Source organism: Periplaneta americana, chromosome 1 (assembly GCF_040183065.1).
Source record: "Periplaneta americana isolate PAMFEO1 chromosome 1, P.americana_PAMFEO1_priV1, whole genome shotgun sequence".
NCBI lineage: Eukaryota > Metazoa > Arthropoda > Insecta > Blattodea > Blattidae > Periplaneta > Periplaneta americana.
The window spans coordinates 22,574,534-22,597,578 of record NC_091117.1 but is presented as its reverse complement, the minus strand read 5'-3'; the positions used below and the strand labels follow the sequence as shown (position 1 = coordinate 22,597,578).

General features: G+C 35.8%; 1 protein-coding gene and 1 non-coding gene across 2 annotated transcripts in view; both read left to right on the top strand.

Moving 5' to 3' along the window:
• LOC138715350 (zinc metalloproteinase nas-5-like) overlaps positions 1 to 23,045 on the top strand; it is a 201,066-nt gene that overhangs the window by 95,629 nt on the left and 82,392 nt on the right. The window lies entirely within an intron of this gene.
• Positions 21,612 to 21,684, top strand: TRNAY-AUA (transfer RNA tyrosine (anticodon AUA)). The gene has a single exon. It is a non-coding gene; the product is annotated as a tRNA-Tyr (tRNA).

Sequence of the window (23,045 nt, the reverse complement as noted above, 5' to 3'; positions counted from 1 at the left end):
TAAAGCTCATGGAAAAATTAAACAGTTTTTAGAGGCCCTGGCTTCTGCTGACATACGTGCTGAAAAGTATAAAAAGAACATGCAAAAGCTGAGAAAGAGAGTGGAATTGTTGGAAGAAAAAATAAGGAAATTAATATCGATGCGTTTATCACCAACAACAAAAAGTGTGATCAATGCGCACCAGAAATGGCACCGATGTCCAAAGTAATGAAGGACACAGAATGCATTACAGTGCTTGGAAACATAAAAAGGAAACTTCTATATCATAATGCCATCATTGCACAAATGAAAGACGGTTATGCATTCAGTCGAAATGAGAAGACAGAAGAGCGTATTGCACACATTTTGAAAGGAAAACTTCTTCGAAAATATGGTTTGATAAGAAAAAGTATGAGTGCTCTTCGCGGTTATTCGCAAGTATAGAGAATTGAGAATTGTAACAGATACTCATTCAAGAATCTGCAGCAAAATATAGTGGGTTTTTTTGTCATGATGATAATTCTAATGTTACTCCGGGAAAGAAATAAGCACTTGTGAAGAATAAGGTAAAGAAACAGCAAAGACTGCTTTGTGGCACAATGAAAACTCTTCATAAGAAATTTTGTCATGAATTTCCTTATTATAAAATTCTTTCCCGGAATATCTCCAAATGTTATAATTTGTACCCAGATATCCCTGAATTTTAAGTGTTAATTGTTATAATTTTATGAAATTTCATAAAGCGTTATCCTTTAAACGAAATGGCATTTGGTATGTTCAGGGAAGAATATTGTCTTGTTTTTGTAAGAAAACACCAGTAGTTTGCAAATATTATGGCTCAACAGATTTGAACAAAAACATTGTTAATCCAGATGAAGAAATCCAAGAAACTTCTGAAATAATAAGACCTAATAAAGAAGAATTCAGTGAAGGAAGGTGGGTTGTAGTAAAGTAGAATGAAAACAATATGCGGATTTACAATTCATTTTTATATTTCAATATGCCTAGTGAATTATATACTTATTTAATAATATGCGGATGTTATTACAAAGACGAGAAAAATGAGAATGAAGTAAAAGTTCTTCACTGCATTGGAATCATGTTTATCTGGCCTGCATCAGAAGCCAAGATATGTTATTGGTGTGAAGATACATTTAAAATAAATCCCCTCAAATATTTAAGCAAACATTGTCCTTCTCTAGATAAAAATACATGGGAAAAGTTCTTTACTCTGGATTATGAGTAATTCTTATTTCATCTCAAAACGTTATGGCATTATAAATAATTTCAGTTCAAATTAAAATTTTTCAAATTTATTTTCAATGAAGAATACCAGACATTTTGAAAGTTATTTGCTTCCATAATAATGAAACATACCATTCTGAATGGTTTTCTTTATGCTGAATACTTTTTATTGAACCTATACATCTTCAGTTCTTGAGTTTCAGTGTGAAAACGCAAATAACAATGTCAGGACGATCAGTCGGTTTTTCATGTAGGAGTGAAGCAGTAGCTATTCAGATCATTGCGGATTGTAGGTGAGAGTTAAGAAAATATCAGTTTTGATATGCTCCTACAAAAGACATACGGGCGTTCTGGTATAGCTGTTGCATTTCGTGAACTACCTTGAAATGTAGAGGATAGAATCTTTTTTTCCTGCTAGGAGAACTTGCTAAAGTGATTAGGACACTACCGGTACAACATTTTGTAGGCCTCTTATTTTATCAGTAAGTAATACTTTTTGGTCCTTACTTACGCATTATAATTTTTGCGCTTCCTCCAGACAATACTGAAGAGAATCACACTTATAAATATCTATATCACTTCCTTGCAAATGGCTTTTAAGGAACCCGGAGGTTCATTGCTGCCCTCACATAAACCCACTATCGGTCCCTATCCTGAGCAAAATTAATCCAGTCTCTACCATCATATCTCACCTCTCTCAAATCCATTTTAATATTATTCTCCCATCTACGTCTGCCTCCCTCAAGGTCTTTTCCCTTCAGGTCTTCCAACTAACACTCTATATGCATTTCTGGATTAAGCCATATGTGCTACATGCACTGCCATCTCAAACGTCTGGATTTAATGTTCTGGTTCCTAAATATGTTAGGTGAAGAATACAATGCGTGTAGTTCTGTGTTGGGTAAATTTCTCCATTCTCCTATAACTTCATCCTTCTTAGCCCCAAATATTTTCCTAAGCATCTTATTTTCGAATACCCTTAATCTTTCTTCCTCTTTGAAAGTGAGAGTCCAAGTTTCACAACCATAAAGAACAACTGGTAGCATGTTTTATAAATTCTGACTTTCAACTTCAAATATATACACCACACCGCCATTAAATATATGGAAAAGACCCACACCACTTGATTAATGACTATAAAAATATTCAATTTTTAATAACAATATTGTTATCTTCCGTAAGTTTTGTATAGACTACTATATAGTCGTCACTCAGTAAATATTATAGAAATGATCTAACTTCAGATATTCTCTACGCCAACTTACATAACCCCGAAAGGTTTCACTTTCATACCATTAATAAAGCATTAATTGTATAATAGTAGCAAATACATAACGACATTCACTATAATAATATTTCATTTTTAATGGTAATAATGTCATCGAACATTCTTAAGTTTTGTAGTTTTTAATATCCAAAACACAGATACTGTACTCAGAAAATTACACATCAGAGAATCTGACCTGTTAATTCTTTTTAGTAAGTCTTGAAGTTTTTAATAACCAATATTACAGAAACTTTATGAAAAAGTTATACAAATGAAGATCGACATATTGACATTATGATGTAAGAGAATCTGAGCCATCTGAACTCTAAATATGTCAGCAATCCTGCAGGTCGTAGCCTTCGTGTGATATTGTTTATTGTAGTGTGTTTGTGTTTTGTTTTATTCTGAAAAGCCATTATTTCTCAAAACTGACGACAGATGGATTTTGGAAAACAGGAAAATGATGTAGGAAAATTGACATTTCACTGAAAACTACTATTTTTCTGAAAAACTTTGTGTTCCAAGCTTCAAAATGAGGAGGCATTTATTAAAACCCGTTCAGCCGTTTTCCCATAATTTCCATTACCTGTTCAAATTATATAGATAATCAACAACTATCTACATAACATTGACAGAAATAACAAGAAAGGTGTACTGGTACATGTTACAATGTAAACCTGTAAAACTAAATACATAGGACACACTAAACAGAATTTTAAAACACAATACAAAGAACATATATAGGACTTCAAATTCAATAGAACTAAACCAAAGAACACTACCCATCGCATCCAAAACGGACATGAACTTGGTTCACAGAATGACACACTTACAATTACACTAGCCAACAAAATTTTACCCTTTTTTTTTTTGTTTTTGTTTTTGTTTTTTTTTTTTTTTTTTTTTTTTTTTTTTTTTGTAACTGGAATGAAAACAGCTAATCTTTATGTTTTCGGGTGTGCTGATAACGAAAATAATAGTGAAAATGCAAGATTAGCTCTCGTTTTGAAATTATGATAACTATACTTTATTGCCTATGTAAGCTTATTGCATGTACAGTATTTACCTTGGTGTTATCCCTCGGGGGAAGGTCACTGAAGGCGCAACCGCTTCGCCTGGCATTTGTAGTTTTCTGCTGGTGATTCCCTGGTTAGTGTCCAGCAGTAATCGGTTAACATTGATGCACTCCACTTTCCCTGGTACAGTGGACACTTTTTAATTCGAACTCAAAGGGGAATTTTAAAAAAACTTCGAATTATCGAAACTTCGAATTAACAAAAAAACACTTTATTTTGCAAAATAGTGTGCCCTGAAATAAATTTGTTTCATACAAATATTATAATTAACATGCAATGCAAATCACCCTTTTAATTTCCATATTTTATCCATAAAAAGTGTAGTCCTAGTAGCGTGACACAGTGTTTAAAGCACTTGAGTACAAGACATACAATCAGTAGAAAATAAAAACATAAATCTATCACTAGAAAAAGCACACATCATTAGGCACATAGCCTACAAGTTTTTACATAAAGAAATGCGTGATTTTAGTTTATTTAGTTTTGTTTAATTTTACATGTTGGATATAAAGTCGTCAATTTCATTTATCGAGTGAAACAAATTATCCTTTACATTTGGTTGAGCCTCAATAAATCTTCTTAAACCTTCCACCATTTTGAATGCTTCAGAAGGTGACGGAACGGGCTCTTCTGTTACAGCATTCTCGTCGTCATTACCATCATTTTCATCAGAAGAAATGTGATTTCTCGTCACTTCTTGCATAATCACCTCTTCCGTCAGCTCTCCACATACAGCAACCCCATCATCAAAATTTGCATATGTATCATAACTAACGTCAGGCGCTATTTCTTGCCACTGCTCGGAGATAGGCTCATCTGGTTCTTCTGTTGCGGTTTCAGTACCGGTATTAACTTCTCGATTGTTGAAACCAGCCTTACGGAAACAGTTTGCAATTGTTTGTGCAGTAACCTGCTTCCAAGCTTTGTGTAGCATTCTACTGGCATCCAGTAGGTCAATTTTACACTTTCTAATGTCGTCGTTTATGATCTGTAGAACCACTTGCCGTCGGTACATGTACTTTAGGTTATGTATAACCCCCTGGTCCATAGGCTGCACCACTGACGTCATGTTGGGTGGAAAGTACACTATTTTAACGTTCTTTAGTTTTGGAATCTTATTGTGGGCCGTGCAGTTATCAATAAACAATAAAATGTTTCTATTAGCCCTGTAATTTTTTTTTGTCTAGTGATATGAGCCAATTTTCAAAAAGTTCGCCAGTCATCCAGGCTTTTTTGTTATCTTCATATTGAGCAGGAAGACTTTTCACAAATTTAAAACACCTTGGTTTTACAGCTTTCCCTATCATTAATAACGGCAACTTTTCAGATCCATCCATATTTGCACCAACTAGCACAGTTACTCTTTCTTTGCTATTTTTTCCGCCGCTGCACTGCTCCCCTTTAAATGTGAATGTTTTGTTAGGCATACACTTGAAAAAAAAAGTCCAGTTTCATCCACATTAAAGATGTCTTTTTGTTCGTAATTCCTTGTGAGTTCAGGTAATCCACTAATCCACTCATTAGCTGTTTCCATATTAACTGAAGCACTCTCACCGCACACGTTTTTAAACGAAATGCCATTTCTTTCTTGAAATCCACTGAACCAACCCCAACTTGCTTTAAAGTTTTTAACGCCCAATTTTTCTGCGAATTCTTCTGCCTTGGTACGCACTAATGGGCCACTCAATGGTATGTTGCGATCACGCGATTGTTTGAACCATTTGAGCACACACTCATCAACTTCAGGAAATTCACCTCCTCTTATGCGTTTCCTATTTCCACCACTTTGTAAGTTCCAACTCTCCAATATTTTTTCTTTATTCTTTATGTAGGTGGGTAAAGTGTTCGGCAATATTCCATATTCCTTGGCAATAATGTTCTTCTTTTTTATTCCTTTTCTACTTCCCTGAGCACTTCAACTTTTTTTTTTTTTTTTTTTTTTTTTTTTTTTTTTTTTTTTTTTTTGCCAGTGTTAAACTGGTGTACACTCCGCGTTTTGACATTGTACGTAAAACGAGTCACTGAAACATTCCTATCAACTGAAGGTTTTAAGTTCACTGAATTTTGTACTGCACGTGTTGTGAAAGTAAGGGAGGGTACTGTACTTCGTTATTTCCAGTTCTCGGGCGATGAGGGAGGGGTGGGTGTCTACCTGAAGACACAAAGCGCTGGACAATAAGGCAGAGTTCGTTTGCCAGTAGTCACAGTCTAACGGAAATTCAACAATAAGCAACTAGGAATGCGGAAACTAGAAGATGGATTCTTGGAAATTTTAACTGAGATGTACACGAACCCTATTTCGACTTTTATAAAATTCAGAATACTTTTTTCATGATGAAAAAATTAAATTGTTCCTTCGAATTATCCAAATGGTGGCTTCAAAACATCGAATTAAACGTAAATTATTTACGTTATTTTAAATAGGAGTTTCAAGGGGATTGTACTTTTATTCGAATTGCCCAATAATTCGAATTATCGAATGTCGAATTAATCAGTGTCCACTGTATCTCATTTCCATCTCCGAAATTTGCTGGTGGAAGCGTTCCCCGTGCTCGTCGCTTACAGCACCACAGTTGTCAGGGAAGTAGTCCAAGTGGGAATGTAAGAAATGTATCTTTAAGGACATGTTGCACCCCAGTCTATTGTAGCAGTGCAGAAGATTTGTCACAAGATCCTTATGGTTTTCTGCCCTCTTATTTCCTAGAAAATATGTTGACACTTGAACAAAGGCATCCCAAGCTAGCTTTTCATCACCTGTCAGGATGGTGTTGAAATGCTCATCTTTGTACAATTTGCGTATCTGGGGACCCTCTTCTATTTTCGCCTCACTAAGACGTGGAAATTTCTCGCGCAAATAGAGAAATGCTTCGCCAGTTTTGTCCATGGCCTTAACGAAGTTTTTCATTAGGCCCAATTTTATGTCAAGAGCAGGGAGAATTATGTTCTTGGATTCGACCAGTTGCTCGTGCATAACATTGTGAGATCCTGGTTCAAGTGATTGAGGCTTAGGCTGATCTTTCTTTTGTGCAGCTATCTCAGAGGCACAGGAAGCAACAGAATTCGGTGTAGCCGTGTTGTAGCGCAAGTAATATGGCTATGATTTCAGATCCCCGGAAATCTGCCATTTAAACTTGTCATACTTCAATCGCAATAACAATTGTCTCATGTTATCATATGTTTCTTTCATGTAAGGTGCAAACCCAATCGGAACTGATGGTAACACGTTGCCATTAGGCAGCAGCACACACTTGAGACTTACTTTGGAAGAGTCGATGAACAACCTCCACTCATAACTTTTATAGTCAATGGACATAGCTGCCATTAGTCCCTGTACATCACTACAAAATACAAAGTTCTTTTCACGTTCGAAACATGGAAGGAATGGCATATGGCGGTTATGGAACGCAGTCACATTTACCGTCTTATCAAGACAATTCCACTGTTGTAGTCTTGACGCCAACAGTTCAGCTTTACCTTTCGGCAATTCAAGATCTCGCACTAGGCTATTAAGTTCACACTGTGTTATTTTATGAATCTCTGTACACTCATCGTTACACACAAAATCAGCATCTTTCGAAGAACTGGGTTTTGAAGGTGATGGTGCAGCACTAGTTTCACTGGCGCCCTCAACTCTATCATTATCACGATCAGGTGGGACAGGAACAGGCAGTCCGTCTCCGTGAAGCACCGGTCGCATGGCAGACGATGTGTTAGAATATGTCAAGGAAGACTTCTTGGAAATACCATGTGTTAATGGAGTTGTCATACAAATGTAACAATCATTCACATGGTTTGATGGTTCACGCCAGATCATGGGTATAGCAAAGCCCATGGAAGATCTTTTACGATTCAACCACGAATGCAGACTCGAGACAAATGATATGCAACATACAAGAGTAGCCCAGGGCTTGTCCTGGTCTCCGATTTCATAGCCAAAGTACAGTCTGTACGCTTTCCTAATATATGGATTTTGAGGAAAAAATGATAAACCGAACAGACTGATTCAAGCGGAATTGAGTGGTCTCAGTAGAGACCTTGACCTGTCAAAGGAGAAGGCAGAAATTCTAGGGTCTAGACTACAGCAATGGAATCTTCTCGAACGTGATGTCAGGATCTCACAGGACAGACGTCACAGGGATCTTCTTCCCTTTTTTTGAGAAGAAAAACAATCTTGTTGTTTGCTTCGACATTAATGGCTTGATGAAATGTTTGAATTTGAACCATGATCCAACTGAATGGAGGCTATTCATAGACTCCTCCAAGCTTCGTTTGAAAGTTGTATTACTTCACAATGGCAACCGTCTTCCTTCTATTCCTATTGGTCATGCAGTTCACATGAAGGACACTTATGCAAATATGACAGCCCTCTTCGACTCAATCAAATATCATGAACACAAGTGGAAAATCTGTGGTGATCTAAAAGTCATTGCTGTTCTCTTAGGAATGCAACTGGGGTACATAAAATATTGCTGCTTTTTATGTGTCTGGGACAGCAGGGATAGGAAATCACATTATATTCAAGCAGACTGGCCTGCAAGAAATCTTAATCCTAGCGAGAAAAATGTCGTTGCCGAGCCTCTTGTGGACCCAAAAGATGTTCTTCTTCCACCCCTACATATTAAGCTAGGTTTGATGAAAAATTTTCTTAAAAGTATGAACCAAGAAGGACAGGCCTTTAAGTAAGTAAGAGAGAAATTTCCGAAATTAAGTGATATCAAAGTTAAGGAAGGTATTTTTGTCGGGCCACAAATTCGAGAACTTGTAAAGGATCCTGCATTTGACCAAGTTTTGGAAGGGAAAGAAAAGGAAGCTTAGGAAGCATTCAAGGGAGTTATTCATGGATTTTTAGGCAACAAAAGAAATAACTACACTCAGTTGTGACAGTGCTCCTGCAAAAATACCATCAACTCGGATGCAACATGTCCCTTAAAATCCATTTTCTCCATTCCCACCTAGACTTTTTCCCTCCTAGTTGTGGAGTTGTCAGTGATGAACACGGAGGAATGTTCCATCACGATATTTCTGTTATGGAACAAAGATATCAGGGCTGCTGGAATGAAACAATGCTTGCGGATTACTGCTGGTCTTTGTGTAGGGATGCTCCGGAACTCACAAGAGGTAAGCTAAAAGACGATGATCTCATGAAGCCACCACATGATTCTCTTCAGACCCAACCATCTGCCAGGTATTCTTCCATCAATTTAAAACTCTTAGAATGTAACTGCCATTTTAAAAAATTCAAATGCATTTTCAATGTTGTTGGCATATGTAATTAAAATGTATTGTTTTATCTTAATCCGTTAGACTGAAATACTTCCACCTATTGTGTATCACAGAAATTAGAGCTAAGAAAAATGTTTCATTGTCATATTAGTTTTTCTCAACTCAAAATTAGTAATAATTGACCCATGAAGTGCAGGAAACATTGAAAAAAAAAAATTTTTTTTGTTGGCCGGTGTTATAATTAAATGCATCCCCCTTTAACTTACAAACGAGAGCTAATTCGAGTTTTTGATTGTCGTTTTCGTTATCAGCGTGGTCGATATAGTTCACAAACATTTATTTAATCGCAGTTACATTTTCACTGTTGGCTAGTGTTATCAAAACCTATATTGAAAATAAATATATAAATGTTGCTGAAGAGTTTTACATTTCTAAATATTGCAATAAAGATAAAACTTTAATCAATGAAAAATTACCCAACTTACAAAACACACTATATATGATCACTTAAATTTATGAATTCGCATACCCATGAACAAACCCCTCCACCTTCACAATACACAGTCGCTCTCCAGCTCGCATTCACCAACTGACTAGCTATACCATTGAATTTGATTTCAAAATTATTCCAAGGCACAATAGCAGTGGCGATTTCTCTTAAGGAGCACAGGAGCATTGCACCACCTCTTCAAATAACACATGTTCTTAAATTTATATCAATGAGCTGCAGTAGACTATGTGAGCGACATAATTCTTTATTATAATACTATGTAAAAATAACACTGTATGTGTACTGTTCTTGTTGACGCCTGGGACTTACGTGTACCGCTCGACACGTGCGGCACACTGTTCCATTCGAGCATGCGCAGTAGCACTGTTTCACTGGCAGGCTTTGGAGCATGGAAGGGAGGCAGTACTGTGAGCGTAGGAGGGGTTAGGAGCACTTTCAGATGTGTTCTCAAGCTCGTTCCATCATAAATGTTACAATGAATAGTGTGCAAAATCTTTTAAATGTGTAATTTTCTATAAGACCTTTACACGAAAAGACCAAAATAAAGAAGATACGTAGACCTACACATGAATTAAAATTATAGGTGACGAAGAACAGTAATACAGAAGTGACAACAAAAATTAAACATTCGGACTTACGAAAAATGCAATATGCGACTGCAATATAAAAGACGCTATATTTTGTTTTCCTCGCCTATTGTTCGACGGCGAACATTTATTGACAAAAATAAGTACGTTTTATGAATTTTATTTATTGTTCTGTTTGAATGTAGGACTGTGCGTAGTAACTAAATAATGTAGATTATCGTTCTGCAGTTATGATTGATTTGAAGCACATGAATGAAAGAATTAAAAAACACGATTCTTCAGCTGCACACATCAACAATAATGTTAAATTAGCAGTGTTGGGTCAAACAAACATACATACACAATTGGATTCAATTGGCTTGTTGCACTTCACAATGATAAAGTTACCAAGAACAGATATGTGCGTGCGGTTTTGTGGAGCTTTTGAGTTGGCTTTGAGAGGTCACGAAAACGGAAACTCATCTTTAAACGCTAGTATTTTTCTTGGCCTCATCAATTTCAGTTCTGAATTAGACGCACTCTTAAGGAACATTTGGAAAGAGGAATAGTGTTTAAGAGCACATCAAACACTATACAGAACGAAGTCCTTCAAGCCATTTTGATGTATGCCATGATGGGATTTCAAAGAAATAAAGAAAGCTGCTGACTTTTTAGAGTCAAGGCTGATGAGACGACACACGTATCGAATGCTTGTGAACGTCTGAACTGTGTTATAAAACGCAATATAGCGAAAACAATATTATTTACGGTGTGCTGCAATAGAAATTGAACACTTTACTTTGCTATTACTGGACCTACATAGGAAACTGATTAACTGCAATTTCTTGACTAACAAAATTATGTAAATATATACCTACGTAACATATGTTAATAGTTATGTAGTAGTTAGTACCTATAATAATAATAATAATAATTATAATAATAATAATAATAATAATAATAATAATAATAATAATATGATCATAATCATAATAAATATTTGTGCACCACCAGGATTATTTATCACCACACGCCACTGCACAATAGTACTTATAAATTACTTCCACATAACATACCACTAAATTGTACTTGACAATTTCAAGGCACAATAGCATTTAAAATTTTTTCCATATAATAACTATCGAAAACTTTTGATGAAGTCCCATTAATACTACACTGCCTTGTCTAAATAGAAGATAACTCTCAAAGAACTCTATTTAAAGAATTACCTTTGAAAACTTCTGACGGTATTTCAATATCACATCACTGCTTCCTAATAGAAGATAACATCTAAACCACATAAAAATAATCGCATAATACTTCAACATCGGTCCATAGTTCCAAATATCAACCTTACCAAACAGACATGAGAGCAATCACATATTCAACCATAAAACGCTAATTACGGAACATAGGTACAATATGTAATATAATTTATATATTTCACATCATGTAGATCTAAGTCAAAATTGTGAATGAGTTTTCAGTCATACTAATGAAATTAACAAATAGAAATTTTGCATGATGAATCACACTCAGGTCAAAAATAATTTGTAAAAATGTGAGTGAAAGCTCATAGCACATATTTTAGATGTTTTTACTCTGTATCTTTTAATTTTTTTATAACCTTTTATTGATATTTGATATTCACTATGCTTGTGCACATTGAATCTAAAATGAGATTAGCATATTGGATAATATAAGAACGTATCTGATGATGTCGCAGACGCGATGGAAATTTTAATACAAATAGCAAAATATGTAATATAAAGGAACTACTCCTTAAATATTGTATAAGTCTAAGACTGAAAATAAATACCATTTAATTGAACATACACACAATAGATAAAATTAAAAAAAGAAACTGAATAAATGAAAACAAAATTTATGTTCAAAATAATCGTTAGTCGAAATATATGTCATATTTTCCCTAAATATGATACTAAAACCAACAGGCTGAATAGAAAATCAGAGCAACGTTTGCAAAATCATCTCGCAACATAATGTTCTCAGTCATTCTTCTCCTCTTAACAAATAGGAATGGAACTGCAAGGATGAAGTTGAAATAGTATGTATGTATGTATATATGTATGTATGTATGTATGTATGTATGTATGTATGTATTTATTTATTCACACTGCAATGAGTATATACCCGGTGGCAGTGGTAACTAATTACACTCGATAAAGACAATAATAAACACAATTAATAAAAAATACAATTAATAATACTAATAATTAATACTAACAATGATTAATAATAATAATAATAATAATAATAATAATAATAATAATAACAAGGAACATCCTAAATTAAATGAAGCACGATCGGTTAAAATAACATTTAAAGTAAATCTAATTTGTACCTTAAACCTAAGTTCGAACTAAAACCCACGAGTATGATATGTTCATATCTGCACAAGTACCTTTCAACACTACACTCATTTCACTGTCAACTCACTCACTGCACTGGAACTACGACACATTTCACTGATTCTATCCTGATTTCACTAACACTTCAAAAACATTTCACTGTTCAAATACTTTGCACTGCCACTATAAACTATAAAGCTTCACTGACAGGAACACGTTTCACTTACCCAACACACTTCACTGACACAACATAATTCTTCACTGATAGAACACTTCAATAACAAAATATCAATTACAGCCTTTAAATACTGTGTATAATTATCGTCTATTACTAAAAGTCCTTAAGCCTATTTTTAAATACATTTTTGGTTGTTGGTAAAGCCTTTAGTAAGTCTGCAGGTAAAGCATTCCAGTCCCTGATAGTACGCTTGAGAAAAGAAAACGAGTGTAAGTGTAAGTAAACGTAATGAAAGTCAACGCTAATTGAATAAAATAAATCGAAATAATATTACAATGTAGAAGAACACGGGCATTGTTGTAGCTGTACTTCGATTTGAGAGAAAAATGTGACGGGTTTAATGTAAACACTACTCGGTAGGAGGAACAGTATGGAGAGACGCCAAACTCTGTCTTCTTCTTGCGGTAACTTATATGGGATTGTGCAATTGACACGTCACAAAGCAGGCCTTCCTGACCGTGTGGTTAGCATGATGCAAGGCCTTTGCGGAGACAACAAGAAACAAATACAAGACAAAGAGACAAATGAGCGAACACAGATGAATCTTTACATTTAGGTTCTTTTTCAGGGTGGGTCATTAACGACACATTTTTTCCCTCTTTTTATTTATATCTAAATTACTACATGTATGTATTTATTTACACTGCAAGTGGACAAGCACCCGGTGGCAGTGGTATACACAATATAAACAATACACAATAAAATGTACAATACATAATACAATTATACAATACACAATACAATTTAACACAATAATTACAATTAATAATAAAACATAAAATACCTAATTTTACAATACAACCTACATATGTACAGGCCCTACATAAGTTTCAATAGTCTCTCACTTTATTCTCATCTCACTCACTGTAGTGGCACTATGACGCATTTCACTGACACTTTAGGGCACATTTCATTGACACTATGGAACACATTTCATTGACGCTATAAATTATCACTGATCGGAACTATTCACTGCACTGTAAAACCATAACTTCACTGACTCACCTCGCTTCACTGATACAACAGTTCAAATAAGTCAAATAATTACACCCATAAGGGTGCATACTTATAAACAGAACTACATTTAAGCTAAACATTTCTAGTCTAAGGCCCTCTTACAAGCTATTTTTAAATAATTTACAATTCAAACCAAGGAAGTAACTCGTCAGGCTAAATAAATATATGTCACCTTAAAAAATTAAATGTTAAATGTCACCTTAATTTTGATTTGCACTTCATACACAACTTTTTAATTTATTATCGAATCTCCTTAAGGAAGGACAGCCCTCAAAGACCGCTGCAGGTGGGTCATTCCAATCATTTATAGTTCTATTTAAAATGAGAATTTACCTACATTGATTTTCTGTTTCGACAATAATTGTGAATATTGTTTCTTTGTGTTATTGGAGCAACGTATTGATGTTTTACGTATAGTATTTATAATTTTACAGTAATTTCTGTAATTAAAAGCCTAAATATAATGAGAGTTACTTAGCCTTGGGTTTCATGGGTGCTGAAAATTGTCCTCAGTGTGTAATATGTGGAAGAATTTTACCTAGTAGTTTGATGGCACCTTCAAAATTACGTCGCCATTTTGAAACAAACCATGCTCCCGGGTAGCTCAGTGGGAGAGCGTTGGTACGTTAAACCAAAGGTCCCGGGTTCGATACCCGGCCCCGGAACAATTTTTCCCTCGAAATTATTCAAATTGACTTTACAGGGAGTTACTCCTGAAAGCTTAATTTGCATAATACACGTCACTGTACGTAACAGAAAACCACAATTTAAAGTCACACAGAGTTAGTGTGCACTCAAATGTTGGTTGCTTGACTGTTGCCAACCCACTTTGAGGTCTGTGGATATAGAGGGAAAAATTGGATCGGTGTCGGTTAGAGTTCCCGGGTAGCTCAGTGGGAGAGCGTTGGTACGTTAAACCAAAGGTCCCGGGTTCGATACCCGGCCCCGGAACAATTTTTCCCTCGAAATTATTCAAACCATGCTCAGTTTCATGACAAAGATATTGATTTTTTTTTATAGGAAACGTCGCGAATTGGTAAATTCACAAAAGTTCTTAACTCAGAAATCTTATACCGTAGTACAAATGAAAAAGCAACAGAGGGATGTTTCATTGTGAGCTACAGAGTGGCTGAGGCAGGTGAGTCCCACACAGTAGCCGAAAAATTAATAAAACCCCGCGTGATTGATATGGTTAAGTGCATGATCAACGAGAAGGAGGCTAAACAATTAACTTTTGTGTCGGTTTCAAATGACACAGTGGGTCGTCGCATTGAAGACATGGCAGCTTACATCAAGGAAGAATTAAACCGTCGGCTCAGATCATGTCAATTTGCACTAGAGATAGACGAGTCAAGTGATGTAGCAGATCTGACATTTGTACTAGTCTTGTCCGTTACCATTATGTTGTTGTTGTTTTCTAATGCCAGGCGTTTGACAATAAAGTCATTTGACCTCTTGCACTCCAATATTTGTCAAAGATATTATCATGACCAGCCACTGAAGCACAGATTTTGAGGTGTTCCGAATCCATTTCTTGGTTTGAGTTGCACAATGGACAGTTAGGGGACTGATATATTCCAATTCTATGCAGGTGTTTGGCCAAACAATCATGGCCTGTTGCCAATCTAAATGCAGCTACAGACGATTTTCGTGGTAAATCGGGAATTAACTGTGGATTCTGATGCAGAGAGTTCCATTTTTTCCCTTGGGATTGTGTTATCAAATTTTGTTTGTTGAAGTCTAAGTATGTAGATTTAATAAATCTCTTCACAGAGTAATACGTAGATTTAGTAACAGGTCTGTAAGTAGCAGTGCTGCCCTGTTACTAAATCTACGTATTACTCTGTGAAAAGAAGAAGATTATGAAGATGCTATTGAAGAAGATAATGCTATTATGTAAACTGCTGCCAGCTAATGCAACAGGATCTGCTATTTTCAAAATTGTTAGTGAATGCTTGGAAGAAAATCATACACCCTGGGACATAATTGTCTTCATGTCTGCACGGATGGTGCAAAAGCAATGGTTGGGAAAACAGTTGGTGCAGTATTGCGCATAAAGTCAGTTGCAGAAAATTGCAAAAGCAGCCATTGTATTTTGCACTGTCAACCTGTGGCCACATAAAAATGTCGTCGTTCTTAATGAAGGAGTAAAAAATTTATCAAGTCCAGACCACTAAATTCAAGACTCTTCAAAATCATTTGTGAGGACCTGGTAAGCTTTCACAAATCTCTGCCTCTCTATCCAGAAATGAGATGGCTTTCTCACGAAAAAAAAACTTTAAGTAGACTGTTCCAACTTAGAGCTGAGGTGATGGCTTTCTTCATTGATCACCATTTCGAGTTGGACGATTGTTTGAGTGACGAACTGTGGCTCTTGAGAATTGCCTATTCTGGTGACTTTTTGTCAAAATAAACGAAGTAAATGTGTCATTGCAGGGGAAAAATGCTAATATACTGGGTGCAGCAGATAAAATCAGGGCTTTCAAGAGAAAATTGCAGTTCTGGATGAGAAGTCTAGCTGGTCGTGAATTTGAGAGCTTCCCTGCTTTGAAAGGTTTCCTTGAGAAGAACGAAGAAACTCTCCCAGAACTTGATGAAATCAGTGAAGAATTTAAAGCATTTGGAGGATATGCGCCACACTGTACAGCAGTATTTTCCAGAACAGCAAAGTGAAAACAATTCTCAAAATTTGTTGGTAAAAAAAAAATCCATTTGACATGAAAGAAAAACATTCTTCCTTCGCTTCTGAAGAATAAGAAGCATTACTGGAGTTGACGTGTGATTTATCCCTCCAACCTCAGTTTAAGAATCTTCCTGTGATGGATATTTGGCACAGTCTGAGAAGAGAGTATCCAGTGTTATCAAAGAAAGCTATTAAAACTCTATCCATGTGCAAGTACTTACCTGTGTGAAACTGGGTTTTCTGTGTATACATCTATCAAAACTAAATACTGAAACAGACTGAATGCAGAACCAGACATGAGACTTGAGCTCTGCAACATTAAACCCGATATTAAACAAAAACACTTGTCGTACTGATCTATTTCAAACAGGTGTTTTTTTTTTTCTGACGAAGATTATGTACTTGAATTTTAGTATGAATTACAAAAGAGAGTTAACAATCCAAGTGGATTTAATTTCATTTATGCTTGTTATATATTTACTGATCTTTGTAACAGTAGGAAGTATATTTCAGAAACATTTATAATTTTTAAATATGAGTATGTATAATGTGCGGGTTAAAAAAAACATGTTTAGTGTTGGTGGTAAAAAATAAGACAGGATTACTAATCTTCGTCATAACAGGAAATACAGTTCAACAACATTATACAAGTCAAACTGCAAATAGTAGCTGTCCTTAGTGCAAGGAACCCATGCTTTGAAGCCAAAATGAATGAGTTTCCCCTTGCATAAACTGTTTGCATCAGTGCGTACAGAAATACGGAATAATGGATTCAACTAAAGTCGGACCATTGGATCTGTGCCCCTTCAGCGCTGTCGTCGTTCTTGGAAAAGTTAACGCCTCTACTCACTCCATTCCACCAGCTTTCCTCCCACCACGTCAAACTGCAGGCCACGAACCTTGCCGAATAGGGGTGTTGCCAAATTTCCGCCAAACAGTGTTATGTCTCTTGAATATTGCTTATTAATAATATGAGGTTAATTATTACCGGTACTTATTCATAATTTAATTGAAGTAGGTCTAATGACGCTGATTGACTTCTACGATTAATTGGAGATAATTGATGCACTCAGAAGCAAAGTGATACAAGTGACATTTAGTAAGTTTTGAGATAAGTGACTTTGAAGTTGAAACGGAAATTAAAAAAAATTGTTACAGGACTATGTTGCTGTAAATTTACAGTTGTATATGTTGGTACCTATATTTTTTAACTTCTAAATATAAATTATCTATTCTAAAACTGTTTAGGTAAAATAGGGTCGTAAAGTCACTTGTATTATTTTGCCACGAAAATATTTTTGTGGAAAAGTGATATAAGTGCAAGGGTTTTCGGTATTTTTATATTATTTAAAATAAGAACAAGGACATTTCTTACAACATTGAAACATTTCTGTCTTAACAGCACTTGAGCTTCCTTATCATCATATAACAAAACATGTGTCTGTATAACCGAAAGAATCAATCAATCTTCTTAATGTATCCAGTAGTTTGCAGACAACATAAAGTCAACTATAGTCCACTGTAGTATTTTCAGTTGTTCTTTATCATAGTAAATTAGGGGTATTTTGATCGGTGTTCATTATAGACGCCTGTTGTTACTAGCCAGAGGTAGGGTGTAGTCAATATATACTGCAGAGATGTCTCTTCTGCAACTGATACTGATGATTTTAATTGACTTCTTTTGTGGTATATGGATGGACAGTATAGAAGAATGTGTTCCAGATCTTCATCATGATTATTACACCACATACGAGAAAGGTGAAATCGGTGTAGGTACAATTATGTGACAATGTGATCTGTTCTGACTCTTGTTAAAAATGTTTGAACATGTCTGGGCAAGTTTTTGTAAATTTACAGGTCATTCGGTTTCTTTTTAACGGACTGTAAAATTTTTCCTTCGTCAGAAGAGAACCGATTGTTGATCCATAAGTTTATAAAATGAAACTTTACTGAAGTAAAGACATTGAATAGAGATATCATTTGAATAGGTCTTGGTTGCAAATATGTTGCCTGTTTCGCAACGTTATCGACTTTCTCATTTCCAGGTATACCTCAATGACTAGGTATCCATTGAAATTTTATTTTCTTTTGGAGTTTTTTTAGTTCACTTAGTTGTTTCTGAATTGGAATAATTCTATGTGCGTATAGGTGTGGTACATATTTAATTATATTAAATATAGCCCCCTTGGAGTCAGTAAGTATGCAAATAGATTTTTCAGAAATTTGAGTAACACACTGAAGAGCAGCATCAATAGCTAGCAATTCAGTGTCAAGACTGGAGGGGGCTGAACATGGTATGAAATAACTTTCTTGATATTTTGGAATATAATACCCTGCTCCTGGTGTTCCATCATCAGGGTTTAGAGATTCATCTGTATAAATTTGAAGGTAATCCTTATATGAGCTGCAGAGTAGTTCCATGCATTTAACTTAAGAATGTGTGAAGGATCATTTTTTCAATGATTTCGTGTAATTTGTAGGCAATGTTCTGGAATTATCCATTTTCATGGAGGAATTTCATTTACAATTGGAGTTTTAGCAATGAGTGTGTCTGTGATATAGACTGGTATTTTTTCTTTGTTTATTTTGTAGAAATTACATAGGATATTATCTGACAGTTTGAAGAACATCTGAGATCTGGATGAGGCTTGCAATTTTAAATGTATTTTTAGATCCTTTTTTAATACATAGTGTCTTATTGGTTGAATATTGTATTCAATTTCTAGGGCAAGAGTTAATGTGGTTTTTGATACTCCGAAAAAAGAGGGCTAAGAAAATTTCAAATTTTAGATTAAATTTAGTCTTAGTCGCTGTTCATTACGACACTAGGCTCATCTAATGAAGTCATATCTCTCTCTGCTGAAACATCTATGTTTCTGTCATGAAGTGCATCTGCAGTGCTCCTACCGCGAATATTCCTTCAACTTCCTCTTCCCGCACTTTTTCACGTCCTACAGTCCTTATTATAGGCCCATCCTAATGCTTCAGGTCATCAAAGAAAGAGTGGCGTATGAGTGGGATGAATTTCTTTAGCTCTTGCAAGTTGCTCCACTAAGCAAAAGTTATCCTTATTGGATCACTGTATAGTTGGTCCAGCTCAATGTGTGCAGCCCTTCCACGTAGATGTTTCGAATATGTATAATTTATTACCTCTCTCCATTATGGCAAATGAATTAGTCATACACGGAAGAAACGCAACAACAATATGTAAACAACGCACTTGTATTAGTTTGCCTCTCAGTCAAAACTCTGTATGCATTGTAATATAAGTGTAAGGCCAACATGGCGCAGCAATGACTGGAACTGCAGTTATATTACTTTTTCTCTGGACAGAAGTGACGTTAAAGATTTAGAATATATACTTATCTCACTTTTTAAAAAAATGTCACTTATATTACTTTGCTTCTGAATGCCTTAATTTGTTGGTTAAATGGAAATTACGTGAAGGGAATCTATTTCGTTTCTAAAAAGAAATGTTTTCGTCATAAATACTTTTTCTTCACCTTATCTTATTTTGTTAGGTTTAGAATGTGATCTTGAAGGCCTAATAAAATTATAAAATTGTAGGAATGAATGAACACATAGTCATGTACCCTCTTTCTTTCTCATCTGGGCTAAGGACCGGCTATGGCGAAGTTAATACATACTACGATCTTATTTACATATTATATAACATAACATGCTGTTAATGTGCAGGAGTTCTAATTTATTCTTATGAAAATAATTTATATATTTACAAAAGACCAAGACTTGTATTATGCATGAAATTACAGAGGGCATACCCCAGACATATCTGAATCTGAGTCACTACTATTGCTGCTGCTGCTGCTGCTGCTGCGGTCTTCACCCAAGTTGATAAAAAATCTAGCTACTTCCTCTTCTATTAATCGGTAATGTTTCTTTCCCACCTTGGAAATTTATTGCTTTCCTCACAACCTTCAATAATTTCTTCAAAGGCGGAACTTCTTTCTGCATGGTGTAAAATTCTTGTATCTTTCTTCTTAAAATACATCGGTTCATACCATCTACAAGAATTAAAGGTTTCCTTGGTCTGTTCCTCCCTGGTGATTCTAGCTCTTAATCTCCTGCACAGACTCCCTCTCGCCTGATTTTCTTTATTAGGCGCTCTGATCCGCCTTTATAAATTACATAAAATGTTGTATTATATCAGTATTAATGTAATCTTCATCTTTACGATGTTGGTGACGTCCGTTGATGTGACATATTAATGAATTTAAATACTATTATAGTCACAATCATGCCATGGTATGAAAAAAAAAATTTCATAACCTCGAGCGGGATTCGAACCTGCGTGAGACGATCTCGATAGCTCAGTGATAGAGCGCCTGACCGGAGTACAGGAAGTCGCAGGTTCGAATCCCGCTCGAGGTTATGAAATTTTTCTTTCATACCATGGCATGATTGTGACTATAATAGTATTTAAATTCATGATATCAGTATTAGTTAAGTAATTTTAATACGTAATCAATTGAAATAAAATAACCCTCATTTGTGATCGCAGCTGTTCTTTTCGTTGCCTGATTTAGAGGAAACAGATATTGACCTGTTTGTTTCTCTTCATCGAAAAATGCTATTACTTGCTTAATAATATTTTTTTCACCACTCCGTGCTACAGTATTCATGTTGAGTTGACAACACTGGACTGCAAGTGCAAATAAACTGTCCCGCAAGAAGGCTCAAAATTGTGAGTAGTGGGGGAGAGAAAGGGAGAGAGATAGAAATGCAAGGAGGGAAATGAATTACCGAGGCTGAGAAGGAATTAGGGTTCAGTTCGCATATCTTATGGGGGCACAGATCCGATGGTCCGACTATACAGATATCTGTTCTTGTACTGTTGCATGTTGTATGAATGTTTCATTGAGGTTATTTATTAGTGGTCGTAATTTTTCTTAGTTGTCACTCTTTTTCAGATTTTGATTGTCAGGAACATGCAAATATTTAAAAATATCCTCGAACTTATTTTATCTCGTGGTTTTTGAAATCATGATGTGCGTATCCTCACTTTCTTCCCATAACATACGTCGCCATGGTACTGGTACATATCCACTTAGAAACAAGATAGAGACAAATGCATACATTTCATCAATGGATAGTTGAAATGTTCGGGTATTTTCCTGAACAGTAAACATTACCATGGATTTAATAATGTGAGTCATAATATAGTGGTTTTTTTTACTAAAGATGTTATAACATCTTTAGTAAATTAGTTTAGCTAGCAGTGCATTATTTTGTACAGATTGCTGTGCACTTTACTGCGGAATCCCGGCCATTAGTCACTCAGCTGAGTGCGCTCCTTGTATAATGGCAGTTGACTTGAAATATAAACGTCAACGTATATGCCCAACTTGGAGTCAGGCCACAAAAAGAGAAACAGCACTGTAGGAGAAGGTTCGATCCGGTGCCGTGGATTGACTTCGGCGTAGCTCAGTGGTCAGAGCGCTTGGTACATAGAACCAAGGACCTGGGTTCGATCCCCGGCGCCGGAGCGAACTTTTCTCCTCAAATATTGATAATATAGTGGGTCATAAATACATCAAAATATTCAGCTGGATGACTATCTTTAGAAACTGATAATGGATGACCCGACTGGATAGGATTATAAACTGGTGGCACCTTAGGGAAGGTGTGACTCTTCCTCCACTGGGGGATATATTTTATATTCAGTACATATGTTGGATTACAGATTTTATCCTCTCTTGTTTTAGTTGTCCCTACCTCAGCTTCTGCTTCCAACAATACATTACACTCCTCATGTCCAGAATCCTCATCGCTTTCTCCATGTAGAGGTGGTGCAATATAAACATCAATTTCTCCAGGTATGGTCCTCGTGTCTGTTGCTTCAAGTTGAGACAGTATTTCATGAGTTTTCAGTCCTTCCGTAATAATATGAAAAACAAAAGCAAACCATAATTAACGAAGAAGAATCATATATACAGAAATATTACTGTAGTCGCGACGCTGTTATTCCCGGCGTGACTCCTCCTCTTTGCTTACGTCTTAGGAAATGAAGGCTCTATAAAGTCTAGGTAGGTAGTATCGTTCGCCATTTTTGTTCTTTCGTTGCCGAGCTACCAGACAAGGGATCTATTTGCCATACCGTTAAACATTATCATGGCGTAGCTCCTATGATAATAAATGAAACGCACTGTAATTCAGCAAATAAATGAGCGGCAAATAACGTCCTCATGTGCTTTCTGCGAACGCCAACGAAAGAGCCAAAATGGGGAGCGATTATATTAAGTATTTATCCAGCCTTAGGAAATGCTTAACATCTTCATCAGCGAATCACAAGACGCACACATTTAAATGTAGCCGACCTGCAACGTGATTGGCTGCCGGAAATTAGAGCGATGGGACTATAAGTGACAATATGGCACCTGTCATTTTCCCACTGGGTTGTTAACGATGCACCCTAAAAAGCTGTTGTCATTGTTACTATATTATCAGTAGCGACTGGTGGTCAAAATAATGAGTGTGCTACAATTTCTATATTGGCCTACTGTATACACTTATATGTATTTATCTTAATTTGAGACTCGCCTAGTGACGAAATATGAAATCCATACGACGTTCCTTCCTACTTGTAGAACCTGTCAATTACCCGGTGTTAAACCCTTCAACTTGGATATCATACTCTTTTCTATTGACACTGTTCCTTCACAGAATGGATCCTGTGAATTGTTGGAGGCTATGTACCGTAACAATTGAACAGCTCCATCTATATTCCGGAAGGCAGGTGTTCCGTATAGAATTCAAAGTTGTGTCTTTAACACTCTTTTGTTCAGTACAGTATAGCTGTTGACAGCAACTTCAAGTTCGCGTTCAGGAAAATTAGGCTATCCAAAAA